This window comes from Heptranchias perlo, chromosome 29 (genome assembly GCF_035084215.1).
Source record: "Heptranchias perlo isolate sHepPer1 chromosome 29, sHepPer1.hap1, whole genome shotgun sequence".
In the NCBI taxonomy this organism is placed as follows: domain Eukaryota; kingdom Metazoa; phylum Chordata; class Chondrichthyes; order Hexanchiformes; family Hexanchidae; genus Heptranchias; species Heptranchias perlo.
In genome coordinates this window covers 34,101,221-34,117,334 of record NC_090353.1, presented here as the reverse complement: position 1 = coordinate 34,117,334, position 16,114 = coordinate 34,101,221, and the positions used below count along the sequence as shown (strand labels likewise).

Sequence of the window (16,114 nt, the reverse complement as noted above, 5' to 3'; positions counted from 1 at the left end):
TACATCACGGGAAAAACTCAACACCCAGTCTGAACAGAACCACAGAGACCAGGAAAATCTTGCATTCGATCCCAGGTCTGTGCTGAGCCAAGGTTGAGGGAGGGATGCTGTCATTTCATAGAGTCGTGCAGCACAGAAGGAGGCCATTCGGCCCTTCGTGGCTGTGCCGTCTCTATCCAGTTAGTCCCACTCTCCTGCTCTTTCCCCATAGCCTGGGACCCGGAGAGGAAATTTCCTCCCAATCCCTCTCCAGCGGCTGAAACCTGCGCATGTGCAGACACGAGTTGGGGACAGGGTTAGGGTTGCCGATGATACCCTCCAGAGTTGAATAGCCTGCCACGCTCATCGACTACACCAAGGAGTACGAGTTTTTATCTTTGCGAGCTGTGTTGCTTTACACTATGGAGCCTCAGGCCACCTATAATGTTTTGACTCAGTGTTCCTGTTAATTTGCAGATACCTCAAGTCGCTGATATTAACAGATCTTGGAGTTCTGATTTAGGATTTATCCACCAGTGAGGCAAAAACCTTTTTTGAAAAAGGCCCTTTCCAAACCTCCAATCCCATGAAATTCAAATGGGACAAACCAGTGAGTAAGCAATGTAAGCGCTAACAATATAAGAGTTACCTGGGCTCGGGCCACGTTGCGAGTCATGCTGAGAATGGTCCATTTGAATAAGGCACCAAATGGCCCCATGCACCCATATCCCAGCAAGAACACCTTGAGGAAAAGGCTGGGGGACTAAGAAATGGAGAATGTTTAATTCAAGAACCGGTAGAGAGGGAGTATAGGGCGGTCATTTACTCAGTGTTCGCATAACATCTGTAAAGCACCCAAACTTTGTTCCTTGGGTTTGCCTAGAGTGCATTGCACCCCTATTATCTCGCACTTTCCATTTCCTTGAAGCGGGGAAATTGCAGTCACTGAAGGCTGTCACAAGGTGGCACCAACATCAAAGATCTGATTCATTGTAGTAAATTGCTGTGGCCAGCAGAGGGGGGCAAAGCATCATTCCTGCTGAGAAACTGCACTAAAAAAGTCCAGGCCATCGTCAAAAGAAAGAACTTTCAAAGTGCCTTTCACGACCTCAGGACGTCCCAAAGTACTTTACAGCCAATGAAGTACTTTTTGAATTGTAGTCACTGTTGTAATGTAGGCAACGCAGCAGCCAATTTGCGCACAGCAAGATCCCATAAACTGCAATGAGACAATAACCAGATAATCTATTTTAGTGATGTTGGTTGAGGGATAAAGAACTCCCCTGCTCTTCTTCAAAAATAATGCCGTGGGATCTTCCACCTGAGAGAGCAGATGGGTCCTCGGTTTAACGTCTCATCCGAAAGACGGCACCTCCGACAGTGCGGCACTCCCTCAGCACTGGAGTGTCAGCCTGGATTTTGTGCTCAAGTCTCTGGAGTGGGACCTGAACCCACAACCTGACTCAGAAGGTGAGAGTGCTGCCCGCTGAGCCACAGCTGACACTCTCATCCACTCTTAGCCCTGGAGTGCGAGAGATGTTAGAAGGATGTCCCCAGACACAGGAGCAACACAGAATGGACACACACTGACACAAAGCAGGCAGACTCACACACACCGACACAAAACAGGCAGACTCACACACACCGACACAAAACAGGCAGACTCACACACACTGACACAAAACAGGCAGATTCACACACTGACACAAAACAGGCAGACTCACACACACTGACACAAAGCAGGCAGACTCACACACACTGACACAAAGCAGGCAGACTCACACACACCGACACAAAGCAGGCAGACTCACACACACTGACACAAAACAGGCAGACTCACACACACCGACACAAAACAGGCAGACTCACACACACCGACACAAAACAGGCAGACTCACACACACCGACACAAAACAGGCAGACTCTCACACACCGACACAAAACAGGCAGACTCACACACACTGACACAAAACAGGCAGACTCACACACACTGACACAAAACAGGCAGACTCACACACACTGACACAAAACAGGCAGACTCACACACACTGACACAAAACAGGCAGACTCACACACACCGACACAACACAGGCAGACTCACACACACCGACACAAAGCAGGCAGACTCACACACACTGACACAAAACAGGCAGATTCACACACTGACACAAAACAGGCAGACTCACACACCGACACAAAACAGGCAGACTCACACACACTGACACAAAGCAGGCAGACTCACACACACTGACACAAAACAGGCAGATTCACACACTGACACAAAACAGGCAGACTCACACACACCGACACAAAACAGGCAGACTCACACACACCGACACAAAACAGGCAGACTCACACACGCCGACACAAAACAGGCAGACTCACACACGCCGACACAAAACAGGCAGACTCACACACACTGACACAAAACAGGCAGATTCACACACTGACACAAAACAGGCAGACTCACACACACTGACACAAAACAGGCAGATTCACACACTGACACAAAACAGGTAGACTCACACACGCCGACACAAAACAGGCAGACTCACACACACTGACACAAAACAGGCAGATTCACACACTGACACAAAACAGGCAGACTCACACACACTGACACAAAACAGGCAGATTCACACACTGACACAAAACAGGCAGACTCACACACACCGACACAAAACAGGCAGATTCACACACTGACACAAAACAGGCAGACTCACACACACTGACACAAAACAGGCAGATTCACACACTGACACAAAACAGGCAGACTCACACACACTGACACAAAACAGGCAGATTCACACACTGACACAAAATAGGCAGACTCACACACACCGACACAAAGCAGGCAGACTCACACACACCGACACAAAGCAGGCAGACTCACACACACCGACACAAAGCAGGCAGACTCACACACACCGACACAAAACAGGCAGATTCATAGAAACATAGAAAATAGTAGCAAGTATAGGCACTTCCGCCCTTCGGGCCTGCTCCACTGTTCAAAATGATCATGGCTGATCATCTAACTCAGTACCCTGTTCCCGCTTTTTCCCCATATCCCTTGATCCCTTTAGCATTAAGAAATATATCTATCTCCTTGAATACATCTAATGACTTGGCCTCCACTGCCTTCTGTGGTAGAGAATTCCACAGGTTCACCACCCTCTGAGTGAAGAAATTTCTCCTCATCTTGGTTTGAAATGGCATACCCCGTATCCTGAGCAGAATCACACACACCGACACAAAAGCAGACACGCACACCAACACCAATAGATCCAATGCCACACACATGTGTTAGGCAAAGTTAAAATCAGCCAGGGTGCCCCCTGCTGATTGTTATCCAGTGTTATGGGGTGGGAACGTCGGGTCAGCACAGGTTCGGGTTCAGCTGCGATGCCCCTCCACAGTCGAATAGCCGGCCGACACTCGCTGTCCAGGCTCGTTCATCAAGAGCGGCCGCCCAGGGTGAGGCACTGGGGCTATTCCCCAGCAGGAAGTGACGCCTTCACGGGACGAGGAGCTGGAGAGGAAAAAGCAGCTGCTTAAATAGCATCGGAGAAATAACGTACATTTACATAAATTCAAAGACCCAATTAAATAAAGAAATGAGAGCTCCTGAACAAAGTAACATCTGTGTTGGCGCGGCACCTCTTTATCTAAAATGAGTATGAGATTGTACGAGACTGGATCACAGCAGATGTGTCCGGTCAATCTGCAGTGACAGCTAACTGCCGAAATGCAGCGCCCTCATTAAAACAGAGCATCTCCCGGAGGCTGCAAATCAAACAGTAATTACTGGGATTAGTAACATCATTAGACTCTCTCATCTGACAGCCCTCTCCGCCTCGGTGTAATGACATTCCACGGTGGGCCCCACCACCAGCCCGGGAGTGAACAGAAATCGGTTGCTCGTCTGTGAAGGAGGAGGATTTATTTTAGGGTAATAATAAACAGAAGTGCCAGAGTGCTCCCCCCCCCACAGCCCCACAGGGCTCCAGTTGGTAAAGGCAGCGTGTCACTGAGGACAGAGCTAGTCTAGGGCCCTGGCCCAGTGCCGAGTTAGCTGATACCGGTTGAGGAGGTGGGACAATTGGCCTCCGCACCCCTGAACTAGGAAAGGGGGAAAATCAGCCACGGTTCCCACTCCCGATCGTTACCCCATGAGCCACCTCCGCATCACTGGGTAGTGATCAGGAGAGACAACTCTGTCTCATTTCACATGCCCAGTTCAGGAATGCTGTCCAGTTTTATCAGGCATTTGGGTTACGAAAAACAACTTGCACTTAAAGCATTAAAAACTATCTCAGATCACTTCACAAGAGGAATTGGCAGAAGGGATAGAAAAGGCAGTGGTGTTATAGCAGTGGCCGGCCTCCCATCTTCCACCCTCCATAAACTTCAGCTCATCCAAAACTCTGCTGCCCCGTATCCTAACTCACACCAAGTCCCGTTCTCCCATCACCCCTGTGCTCGCTGACCTACGTTGGCTCCCAGTCCGGCAAAGCCTCAATTTAAAAATTCTCATCCTTGTTTTTAAATCCCTCCATGGCCTCGCCCCTCCCTATCCCTGTAACTTCCTCCAGCCCTACAACCCTCCGAGATCTCTGCGCTCCTCCAATTCTGGCCTCTTGCGCATCCCCGATTTTAATCGCTCCACCATTGGCGGCCGTGTCTTCAGCTGCCTAGGCCCTAAGCTCTGGAATTCCCCCCCTAAACCTCTCCGCCTCTCCTCCATTAAGATGCTCCTTAAAACTTACCTCTTTCACCAAGCGTTTGGTCACCTGTCCTGATATCTCCTTCTTTGGCTCAGTGTCAATTTTTGTTTGCTTACCCTCCAAGACATCAACATGTCCTTCTATTCCTTTCTCTCTCATGTACTCACCATTATGAAAAGGTTTGATAGGGTAGACAGAGAGAAGATGTTTCCACTTGCGGGTAAGACCAGAAGCAGGGGCCATAAATGTAAGATAGTCACTAATAAATCCAATAGGGAATTCAGGAGAAACTTCCTTACCCAGAGAGTGGTGAGAATGTGGAACTCGTTACCACATGGAGTGGTTGAGGCGAATAGCATAGATGCATTTAAGGGGAAGCTAGATAAACACATGAGGGAGAAAGGAATAGAAGGATATGCTGATAGGGTGAGATGAAGAAGGATGGGAGGAGCATAAACACCAGCATGGATCTGTTGGGCCGAATGGCCTGTTTCTGTGCTGTAAATTCTATGTAATAAACTCATAATTTAAACTATGATATTATTATCGATGTCGATAAGATACTCTATGCTTTGTGGTGCACACCGGTCACGGAAGACCCCAAGTGTGCCGGTGGGCACCACATGTTCCCTCTCCAGGGCCATCATGGACTAAACCACGGAAGAGAGGCAGCCAGAGTGACATCGCCCTTTCCTAGACCCACGAATGGCCATTTCGGCCTGGCCCAGGAGCAGACCCACAAGAAGGCCCTCCCACCTGCCACCCCTCCCCTCTGCCCTCTCCCCCCAGGCCCTCCAACCTGCCCCCCAGGCCCTCCAACCTCTCCCCCCAGGCCCTCCGACCTGTCCCCCCCCCCCCCAGGCCCTCCGATCTGTCCGCCCTCCGACCTGCCTCCCCCTCCGCCCTCTCCCCCCAGGCTCTCTGACCTGCCCCCCCCAGGCCCTCCGACCTGGCCCTCCCCCCCCCACCAGGCCCTCCGACCTGGCCCTGTGGCAATGCGCCAGGGTCAATCCAAAGATCTAACTGAACCAGATACAGCGGAAGTTCAGATTAGACTTTTTATTTGCATTGCATATACTGGCCCTTTACAAGATTAATGATGTTGGTTCCTGAGTCAGGTGGGAATAAAGGGAGAAACTTAGTGTAGGGGTGAGTTTCGTGAATGAATTGCAGTCACTCTTCACATTACTCTTTTACACAGCTTTGATATTACAGCAAAGAAAAGAACAAACTTGCATTTATGTAGCACCCTAACATATCCTGAGGACATCTCAAAGCTCTTCATAAAATGAGTGACCTTTTGAGGTGCAGTCACTGTTGTGCACTGTTACTCAGAGGGTATGGCATAGGACCAGAAACAGCAGTGCAAGCAGAATCCATAATAGCTTCTAAAAGGGAAATGGATATAAATATTTGAAAAATAAAAATTCAGAAGGCTGTGGGGAGAGGGCAGAGGACCAGGGCTAAGAGGATAGATCGCTCAGAAAGCCGGCACAGGAGCGAAGGGCCCCCCTCCACGCTGTGAAATTCTATCCGCCCCGAAAGCGGCATTTTCGCTGCGTCCGTGAATTTTTGTGCCAAACCGCAGTACTCGGGCTGCGAATCGGGGCACGTGCACTTAGTGCGGAGGCCGCGGGGAGGGACCATGAGGTGCGCAGCGGCACGTGCGAGGGCCTGTGCGACCGGTGAGCACTGCAAGGAATAGAGACTCTGACAGACACGAGCAACAGTGGTCATGATTTAGTTTTATAAAGTTTCCTTTTGTTGTAAAGTACACTTTCTGTTTAAGTTCCTTTATTAGTTGTGCCTCTTTAAAAATTTGTTTCTTCTTTCGACGGTGTTGCCCTCATTTTTAAAAAAAGGCAAGCATTAAACGCAGAAACACGCGGGGTTAATGGGGGAAAAGGGGTCTCGCCACCAAAGCCCTTGGAGAGGGTGTACTGGAGATTTACCTGAATGGTACCAGGGATGAGGGACTTCAGTTATGTGGAGAGACTGGAGATTGTTATTCTTAGAACAGAGAAGGTCAAGGGGAGATTTAATCGAGGTGTCCAAAATCACGAGGGGTTTTCGCAGAGTAAATAAGGAGAAGCTGTTTCGACTGGCAGGAGGGTCAGTAATCAGAAGACCCAGATTTAAGATAATTGGCAAAAGAACCTGAGGAGAAATTTGTTTTACGCAGCGAGTTGTTACGATCTGGAACGCGCTGCCTGAAAGGGCGGTGGAAGCAGATTCAATAGTGACTTTCAAAAGGGAATTGGATAAATACTTGAAAAGGGAAAAAAAAAATGCAGGGTTATGAGGAGAGAGCGGGGGAGGGCGACTAATTGGATAAATCTTTCAAAGAGCCAGCACAGGCATGAAGGGCAGAATGGCCTCTTTCTATGCTCAATGGTTCTAAGATCACTTGCCCGAGCCAATGTTCCCTACATCAGCTAAGGTGAATTCTCCTTTTGAAAAGAACCCGCAAAAAAAGATTAAACCAGATAAACTTTGCCCTAGAATAACAGAAAATTCTAATACAATCCTCCTGTGCAGCTGAATGAACAGTGACTCAGTTGGAGGGAGTGTCTGACCAGCTTGGGGACAGATCAATTTACAACAGTCACTCTCCCTAAAAAAAAACCCTCCCTCCCTCAAACCTGATTTGACGGGAACCTGGTAATGAATTCAACTTTTTTTAAAACTCCTGCTTCCTAATTTGCCACAACTCCTGTCACTCAAAAATGAAGCTTTGTGTTTTATGTGTGAGCAACGAGGTGTTTATATATAAACTTTTAAAGGGAAGGTGTGAGCTTTGCAAAGATGGTTTTTTTGGGAGGGGAGGGGGAGTTGCAGGTAAATTTCCACTGTTTGGTTTGTACATTTCAGGGGCTCGGTTTGAAACTGATCAGCTCAGTTTCACGATGAGGCTGTTTCCACTCTGGGGCGGAGACTCGGTGCCTCCCAGTGGGTGGGGGGAATGGTACTGAATAAATTTGACGAGTGTTTCCCTGACTCGGGACAAGTGCTGACTGGCAAAGACGGTCGGGGTCTGCGGGATTCTTGACAGCGAGCGGCTGGGGGGGGAGAGAGAGAGAGAGAGAGAGGGGGCGAAGCCATGAGCGCCTGATCAAAGAGCAGCGCGAAGTTTGCAGAAAAGTTACAAAAAAAAAAGTTTGGGTGCTCCCCTCGCGCCTCTCTTCCAAAAAGAAAACTTTTTCCTTCCCCCTCCTCCCTCGTCTCCAAGTGAAAAGGATCAACGCCTGTTTCTCCCGGGCCGAAAGGTAAGTCGACGGAACTGGGTTTAACTTAGGAAAAAGCTGCACCAGACACTGGGCAATGATTCTTAGAGAGGTGCTATATTTAATTTGCATTCTGCTTGGAGTTTTTTTTTGCTTCAAAGCTTTATAGGGACAGGTCAGTGCATGGCCCAGTTTGCACCCAAGTGTATTTTTTTAAATGTTTTTTTTAACACTATCGTTAAATTCTTACACTTCTGTTTCTTGGAATTTTTTTTTAAAATAAAGCCTTCTACAGCATGATGTAAGCGTGTGCAACATTTAATTGTCCAAAACGGATGCACAGCATTCCTTATTAATTGTAGGTGCCGTCCATTCGGCCACAGTGACTGTTTCTAGCCACTTCACAGTGAATTAATAAATTAAATTATAAGGGATTCCAGGATTTTTTTTACTGGTGTTTTGGAGATTGCATTCCACAATTTTTTTTTTCTGTGAAAACCGTATTTCTGTTTATTGCTGAAGGCTGAGTCTCACTCGCGAGAAACGATTGTTGAGGATTCTGTGTTTAATAGTTTCTTGTCTTTGATTCTGTACAAAGGGCTGTTTCTTGGTTTAAATAGTGAGAGCTTTTGAAGGGTTAAAGAATGAGGACAGGATGCATAAACTTAGCTGGGAAGGTTGAGGGGTGATCTAATTGAGGTATTTAAAATAATAAAAGGCGACACAAAGAAGCCTTTTCCTCTGGTGGGGGGGAATTCTGAACAAAGGGGGCATAATCTTAAAATTAAAGCCAGGCCGTTCAGGAGTGAAATCTGGAAGCATTTTTTCTCAAAGTGTTGTGGAAATCTGGAATTCTTTTCCCCCCCCAAAAGGCTGTAGATGCTGGGGGTCAGTTACAATGCTCAAGGCTGAGATTGCTGGATTTTTATTGGGTAAGGGTATTAAGGGATCAAAGGAGGATAAAATAAAGACAGCCAATGAAGTACTTTTAAAGTGTAGTCACTGTTGTATTGGAAACACGGCAGCCGATTTGTGCACAGCAAGATTCCACAAACAGCAATGTGATGATGACCAGATAATCAGTTTTAGTGATGTTGATTGAGGGATAAATATTGGCCAGGACACCGGGGAGAACTCCCCTACTCTTCAAATAGTACCATGAGATCTTTTACATCCACCTGTGAGAGCAAACGGGGCCTTGGTTTAACATCTCATCCGAAAGACGGCACCTCCGACAGTGTAACACTCCCTCAGTATCGCACTGTAAAAGTGTCTGTCTAGATTACGTGCTCAGGTCTCTGGAGTGGGGCTTGAACTCCTGACCTTCTGACTCTGAGGCGTGGGTGCGACCCACTAAACCAAGGCTGACATCCCAAATGGAGTCGTGGTACAGATCAGCCATGATCGAATTGAATGGCGGAACAGGCTCGAGGGGCTGAATGGCCTACTTCCTGCTCCTGTCGTGGGGAGGGGAGGTCTGCGTCCAGTTGCTTCCCTCTGTGCGTTGCCCTCTGCCGGGCGGTGGTCGCTGTTGGTTCTGCTGGGCGATGTTAAGATGTAGTTTCTGTATCTGTAGAAATGTGAATACCGAACGTCTGCGTATACTGTACTGAAACAGGGCCCTCTTAACTGGCCGGCAATTTTGTAGGCCTGCGTCGTCACGGGTGTGCGATGCCCAAGTGTAAGGCCGTTCGTTCCATGTAGCCTGGTGGAGGGAGACCAGTGTGTCACCCAACATCTCTGCTCCTTTTAATATAAAAGCACCTTTAGGAGGTGGTGATGAGGCTGAGATGATTATTGAATATGGTAGTGTCGTTACTGGGCACTCTCTTTGTTCTAGCACTACCACAGTGTAGGAAAAATCTCACAGCAATCAATAGGAATGATTCCACAATCCAGCAGGGAGATTTGTATTGAGAAATCGCTGGTGTGCGCTCCATGAGATCCTGCCTGTTCAAATTAATGAAAGGACTTGCATTTATATAGTGCCTTTCACAACCTCAGGATATCCCAAAGCACTTTACATTTCAAAAGTACTTAATTGGCTGTAGTCACTGTTAAAATGTAGGGGCCAATTTGTGCACAGCAAAGTCCCACAAACAGCAATGGGATAAAGACCAGATCATCCGTTTTTAGGTGTTGGTTGAGGGATTAAATATTAGCCAGGACACAGGAGGAGGGGGTCATGTTAACTTTTGGTGATGGTGCAAAACTTGACTCTTTATTTCCATTGACTTCAATGGAAATGAAAATTGGGGGAGATGTATAGCAGGCAGCTGAATCACTATCGCCCGTTTTATCACTCCAGGTCATAATCACCCCCCGGGAGGACTCCCCTGCTCTTCTTCGAATAGTTCCGTGGGATCTTGGTGAGATTTCCTGGTTTAAAATGTAATCCCCGTTTCGGTGATGGGATCGCGGCATCGTACAACTCTTGCAAGGTTTAAGATGCTCAGTTTCTGCTTAATCGCTTCCCCATTCTCTCCCTTTTATTCTGAAGCCTGTGACTCACTCGTCTCCCTGCTAGCCTCGGCTGCTTGGCCGTCCACCGTGTGTGATCCCAGACGATGAGTATGGCCAGGCTGCTCAGGAAATTGCAGCAGTTGGAAAGAATTTACTGAAACTTTTTTTTTTGCTTTGAAGCAATGATGTCATGACCATGATGTGTCTAGGTTTGTATTTATCATATATCAGTGCCAAAGTGCCCCAATGAGGGGAACACTTCAGTCGGACCTGATTCTGTCCTCGCCAAGTCCGCTCGCCCGCACTTTCCAAACCGAGGTCAGGGGTTACTACATTTCTCTTTTCCCTGACTTCCTCCCCACCACAACCCAGAACGCCAAGGCCAGTTGACCGATTGTTGCTTCCCAACTCCGAATCAACTGTGTGGTATCCCTTTCTAAACCTCTCCAACTCTCTCTCTCTCCTTTTTTAAGACCCTCCGTAAACCCTACCTCTTTGACCAAGCTTTTGGTCGCCTGTCCTAATGTCTCCTCCTTTGACTCGGTGTCAGTTGTGAAGTGCCTCTGGACATTTTCCTGCGTTTTATATATAAATGCAGGTTATTGCTGTTGTTGAACTTGTCGCCTTCCTGCTCAGCACCATGACCCGAACCGACCCATCGAGAATCTCCCGTAATGTGTGAGAGAGTTCTGTTACTGAGCGCCGCAGAGAAATTCTTCCTCTGCGTTTGATTCATTGCCTCTGGGGTCTCTGCTTTCTGCGCCTCTGTATCCCCGTGTGTGTGTGTGTGACAAGAATCTCTTTTCATTGTGTAATTATATATAATTTCAGCCGAATGCAGGAAATGGGTTTGAACCACTGACTTGTTGCTTTATTCCCATTTACTTCAATCGTACACACATGAAAAGGCATCTTTAAATCTTCAAAAGGATTATTACTACCCCCACAAGGCTGTGGATAAAAGGATTCAGCCACTTTAAACACAAGAATTCCACGTATGTTACTTTATTCCCAGTCCAAGAAAGCAATCTTTTCCCCCCACCCCCTCCCTCCTAGGTCAATAGTGTCTTCCTGCTCGCTTTGTGTGTGTTCGGGATGGATCAGTCTCTTAGTTTGGCTGCTGGCTCTGGTTCTTCCTACCTTGTAAGCTGTCGGCTTGGCTCAGTTGGTAGCACTCTCGCCTGCAAGTCAGAAGGTTGTGGGTTCAAGCCCCACTGCAGGACTCGAGCCCGTTGTCTGACGTTTCAGCGCAGTAATGAAGGAGTGCTGCACTGTCGGAGGTGCCGTCCTTGGGGCGAGACGTTAAACCGAGGCCCCCATCGGTCTGTTCAAGTGGATGTAAAAATCCTTCTGCACTATTGGAAGAAGAGAATGGGGGTTCTCCCGAGGTCTTGACCAACACCACCAAAAGCAGTATAACTGGTCCTTCATCTGGGATCTTCCTGTGTGCAAATTGGCTGGTGCATTTGCCTACATAACAACAGTGACCACACTTCAAAAGTAATTAATTGGCCGTGAAGTGCAGTTGGGACTCCCTGAGGATGTGAAAGGTGATTTATCAATCCCTCTTTCCTGCCCTTCTATATCGAGGATGACAGGAAATTCCCTGCCTACTCTGTTGCTAAATTATAGCAGAACCAGGCCATGAAGGTCCCAGGTTGTGCTAATTTAGCTGGTCTCAGTTGGGATGCTAGACTTGGCCTCAATAATCCAGGATTGGGAGGGGGAGAGGAATCAGCCAGGGTTCCCACTCCAGTCCAGTAAGCTCCCGTCGGGAAGTCCGTGGATGTCTGGTGAGAACACGACTGAGCTCGGTTGTGCTGGTGTGCCTGTCGACACGCGCTCGTCTGATGCCGTGACTGGCCAGTGAGACCAGGATTGGCCCGGCGGGACCGTGCCGTGAGCAGGAGTCGGCCCCTTCCGGTTAGGAGAGAAGATTCCACGGGATAGAAAGGTTGTACGAGCCGAACTCTGCTGCTCCTTCCCAGGGAGGAGTAGAGGAGAAGGCATGAAATCCAGTTTGTCTGGATATGGTTTGTCAGAGCAGAAAGTGGCCAAAAACAATTACGACCTGGCTGGAATTTAAAAAATTTTTAAAAGAGGAGGGAATATTTTTCTTTTTCTTGGATTAGCTCTGGCTGGCTGGGAATCTCATTCCATGTTATCCCTGTTGACTGGGTGTGAGCTGTTATTACAGGGCTTTGTTGAAATGAGCAGTGTCTGCTCCACATGGATATGTAAGTTCTCAGTGTATCCCCAGTGCACGCCTCTGGAATGTTAAGTGTACAGTATTGTGACCCATTCCCGCAACATCAGCAAACTAACCTTGTAATCTGTCGGCTTGTTCTATGCGCTCGATAGCCTAGTGAGTGTACTGCAGACACCATTCTCCAGCTCTTCAAGTGATCATCCCCTCCCTCTCTCCGTCACGACCTTTTTATTGTCTCTTATCATTACCACCGTGGTCAGTGATGCTCTGAACTTTTTTCTGGGTTCACCAACGCTGTGAATTTTAAAAATTCTCACCCCGCCCTATCTCTGTAACCTCCTCCGGCCCTACAACCCTCCAAAAACGATTTGTTCCTCCAACTCTGGCCTCTTGTGCATCTCCCACTTCCTTCACCCCACCATTGGCGGCTGTGCCTTCTGCTGTCTAGGCCCTAAGCTCTGTAATTCCCTCCCCAAACCTCTCTACCTCTCTCTTCTTTTTAAGACGCTCCTTAAAACCTACCCCTTTGACCAAGCGTTTGGTCACCTGTCCTAATTGGCTCGGTGTCAATTTTTGTCTGCTCACACCCCTGTGAAGCGCCATGGGACGTTTTGCTATCTTAAAAGTGCTATATAAATGCAAGTTTATAGTCCAAATGCCCCAATCCTCATCCCTACCTCCTCAGTATGTTGGAACCAACACTCATCACGTTGTCTCCTACTCTAAATCGTTCTTTCTCAGGGCTGTAACACTATGGGACTCCTCACCTTCCCCTACAACTTACAGGTTTTTTTTAACGGGAAATTGAGGAGCAAATATGTAAGGAGATTACAGACAGCTGCAAGAAAAATAGGGTGGTAATAGTAGGGGACTTTAACTTTCCCAACATTGACTGGGACAGCCATAGCATTAGGGGCTTGGATGGAGAGAAATTTGTTGAGTGTATTCAGGAGGAATTTCTCATTCAGTATGTGGATGGCCCGACTAGAGAGGGGGCAAAACTTGACCTCCTCTTGGGAAATAAGGAAGGGCAGGTGACAGAAGTGTTCGTGAGGGATCACTTTGGGACCAGTGATCATAATTCCATTAGTTTTAAGATAGCTATGGAGAAGGATAGGTCTGGCCCAAAAGTTAAAATTCTAAATTGGGGAAAGGCCAATTTTGATGGTATTAGACAGGAACTTTCAGAAGTTGATTGGGAGAGTCTGTTGGCAGGCAAAGGGATGTTTGGTAAGTGGGAGGCTTTCAAAAGTGTGTTAACCAGGGTTCAGGGTAAGCACATTCCTTATAAAGTGAAGGGCAAGGCTGGTAGAAGTAGGGAACCTTGGATGACTCGGGAGATTGAGGCCCTAGTCAAAAAGAAGAAGGAGGCATATGACATGCATAGGCAGCTGGGATCAAGTGGATCCCTTGAAGAGTATAGAGATTGCCGGAGTAGAGTTAAGAGAGAAATCAGGAGGGCAAAAAGGGGACATGAGATTGCTTTGGCAGATCAGGCAAAGGTGAATCCAAAGAGCTTCTACAAATACATAAAGGGCAAAAGGGTAACTAGGGAGAGAGTAGGGCCTCTTAAGGATCAACAAGGTCATCTATGTGCGGAACCACAAGAAATGGGTGAGATCCTGAATGAATATTTCACATTGGTATTTACGGTTGAGAAAGGCATGGATGTTAGGGAACTTGGGGAAATAAATAGTGATGTCTTGAGGAGTGTACATATTACAGAGAGGGAGGTGCTGGATGTCTTAACGCGCATCAAGGTAGATAAATCTCCGGGACCTGATGAAATGTATCCCAGGACGTTATGGGAGGTTAGGGAGGAAATTGCGGGTCCCCTAGCAGAGATATTTGAATCATCCACCGCTACAGGTGAGGTGCCTGAAGATTGGAGGGTAGCAAATGTTGTGCCTTTGTTTAAGAAGGGCGGCAGGGAAAAGCCTGGGAACTACAGACCAGTGAGCCTGACATCTGTAGTGGGTAAGTTGTTAGAGGGTATTCTGAGGGACAGGATCTACAGGCATTTGGAGAGGCAGGGACTAATTAGGAACAGTCAGCATGGTTTTGAGAGGAAAATCATGTCTCACGAATTTGATTGAGTTTTTTGAAGGGGTAACCAAGAAGATAGATGAGGGCTGTGCAGTAGACGTGGTCTACATGGACTTTAGCAAAGCCTTTGACAAGGTACCGCATGGTAGGTTGTTACATAAGGTTAAATCTCACGGGATCCAAGGTGAGGTAACCAATTGGATACAAAATTGGCTTGACGACAGAAGACAGAGGGTGGTTGTAGAGGGTTGTTTTTCAAACTGGATGCCTGTGTCCAGCGGTGTGCCTCAGGGATCGGTGCTGGGTCCGCTGTTATTTGTTATTTATATTAATGATTTGGATGAGAATTTAGGAGGCATGGTTAGTAAGTTTGCAGATGACACCAAGATTGGTGGCATTGTGGACAGTGAAGAAGGTTATCTAGGATTGCAACGGGATCTTGATAAATTGGGCCAGTGGGCCGATGAATGGCAGATGGAGTTTAATTTAGATAAATGTGAGGTGATGCATTTTGGTAGATCGAATCGGGCCAGGACCTACTCCGTTAATGGTAGGGCGTTGGGGAGAGTTATAGAACAGAGATCTAGGAGTACAGGTTCATAGCTCCTTGAAAGTGGAGTCACAGGTGGATAGGGTGGTGAAAAAGGCATTCGGCATGCTTGGTTTCATTGGTCAGAACATTGAATGCAGGAGTTGGGATGTCTTGTTGAAGTTGTACAAGACATTAGTTAGGCCACACTTGGAATACTGTGTACAGTTCTGGTCACCCTATTATAGAAAGGATATTATTAAACTAGGGAGAGTGCAGAAAAGATTTACTAGGATGCTACCGGGACTTGATGGTTTGACTTCTAGGGAGAGGTTAGACAGACTGGGACTTTTTTCCCTGGAGAGTAGGAGGTTAAGGGGTGATCTTATAGAAGTCTATAAAATATTGAGGGGCATAGATAAGGTAGATAGTCAAATCTTTTCCCAAAGGTAGGGGAGTCTATAACGAGGGGGCATAGATTTAAGGTGAGAGGGGAGAGATACAAAAGGGTCCAGAGGGGCAATTTTTTCACTCAAAGGGTGGTGAGTGTCTGGAACGAGCTGCCAGAGGCAGTAGTAGAGGCGGGTACAATTTTGTCTTTTAAAAAGCATTTGGACAGTTACATGGGTAAGATGGGTATAGAGGGATATGGGCCAAGTGCAGGAAATTGGGACTAGCTTAGTGGTATAAACTGGGCGACATGGACATGTTGGGCCGAAGGGCCTGTTTCCATGTTGTAACTTCTATGATTCTATGATCACTTGCCTTCTCTCCGCCTCTAATCAACATTTGGTGGGGTCCTGCGCTATAGGCTTGGACCTTCACCCCAGTTTCAACATTTTTTAAAAGCAAGTAATCCTTTGGCTGTGAGGCGCTTTGAGACACCCAGAAGACTTGAAAGGTTTCTCTTCCTTTCCAAAACTCAAGCCCCCAAATT

General features: G+C 47.5%; 1 protein-coding gene across 5 annotated transcripts in view; it reads left to right on the top strand.

The window, feature by feature from the left end:
* enc3 (ectodermal-neural cortex 3) overlaps positions 1-16,114 on the top strand; it is a 37,389-nt gene that overhangs the window by 7,620 nt on the left and 13,655 nt on the right. The window contains exons 1-2 of one of the 5 annotated variants that reach the window (XM_067968468.1): positions 7,547-7,972; positions 10,239-10,299. The exons of 1 other annotated variant lie outside the window; for it this stretch is intronic. The gene's annotated coding sequence lies outside the window, so the exon portion shown is untranslated. Of the gene's footprint in view, positions 1-510; positions 590-7,546; positions 7,973-10,238; positions 10,300-16,114 lie in introns of those variants that run through there. 3 more of the 5 variants (XM_067968470.1, XM_067968469.1, XM_067968467.1) reach the window with 3 other exon arrangements.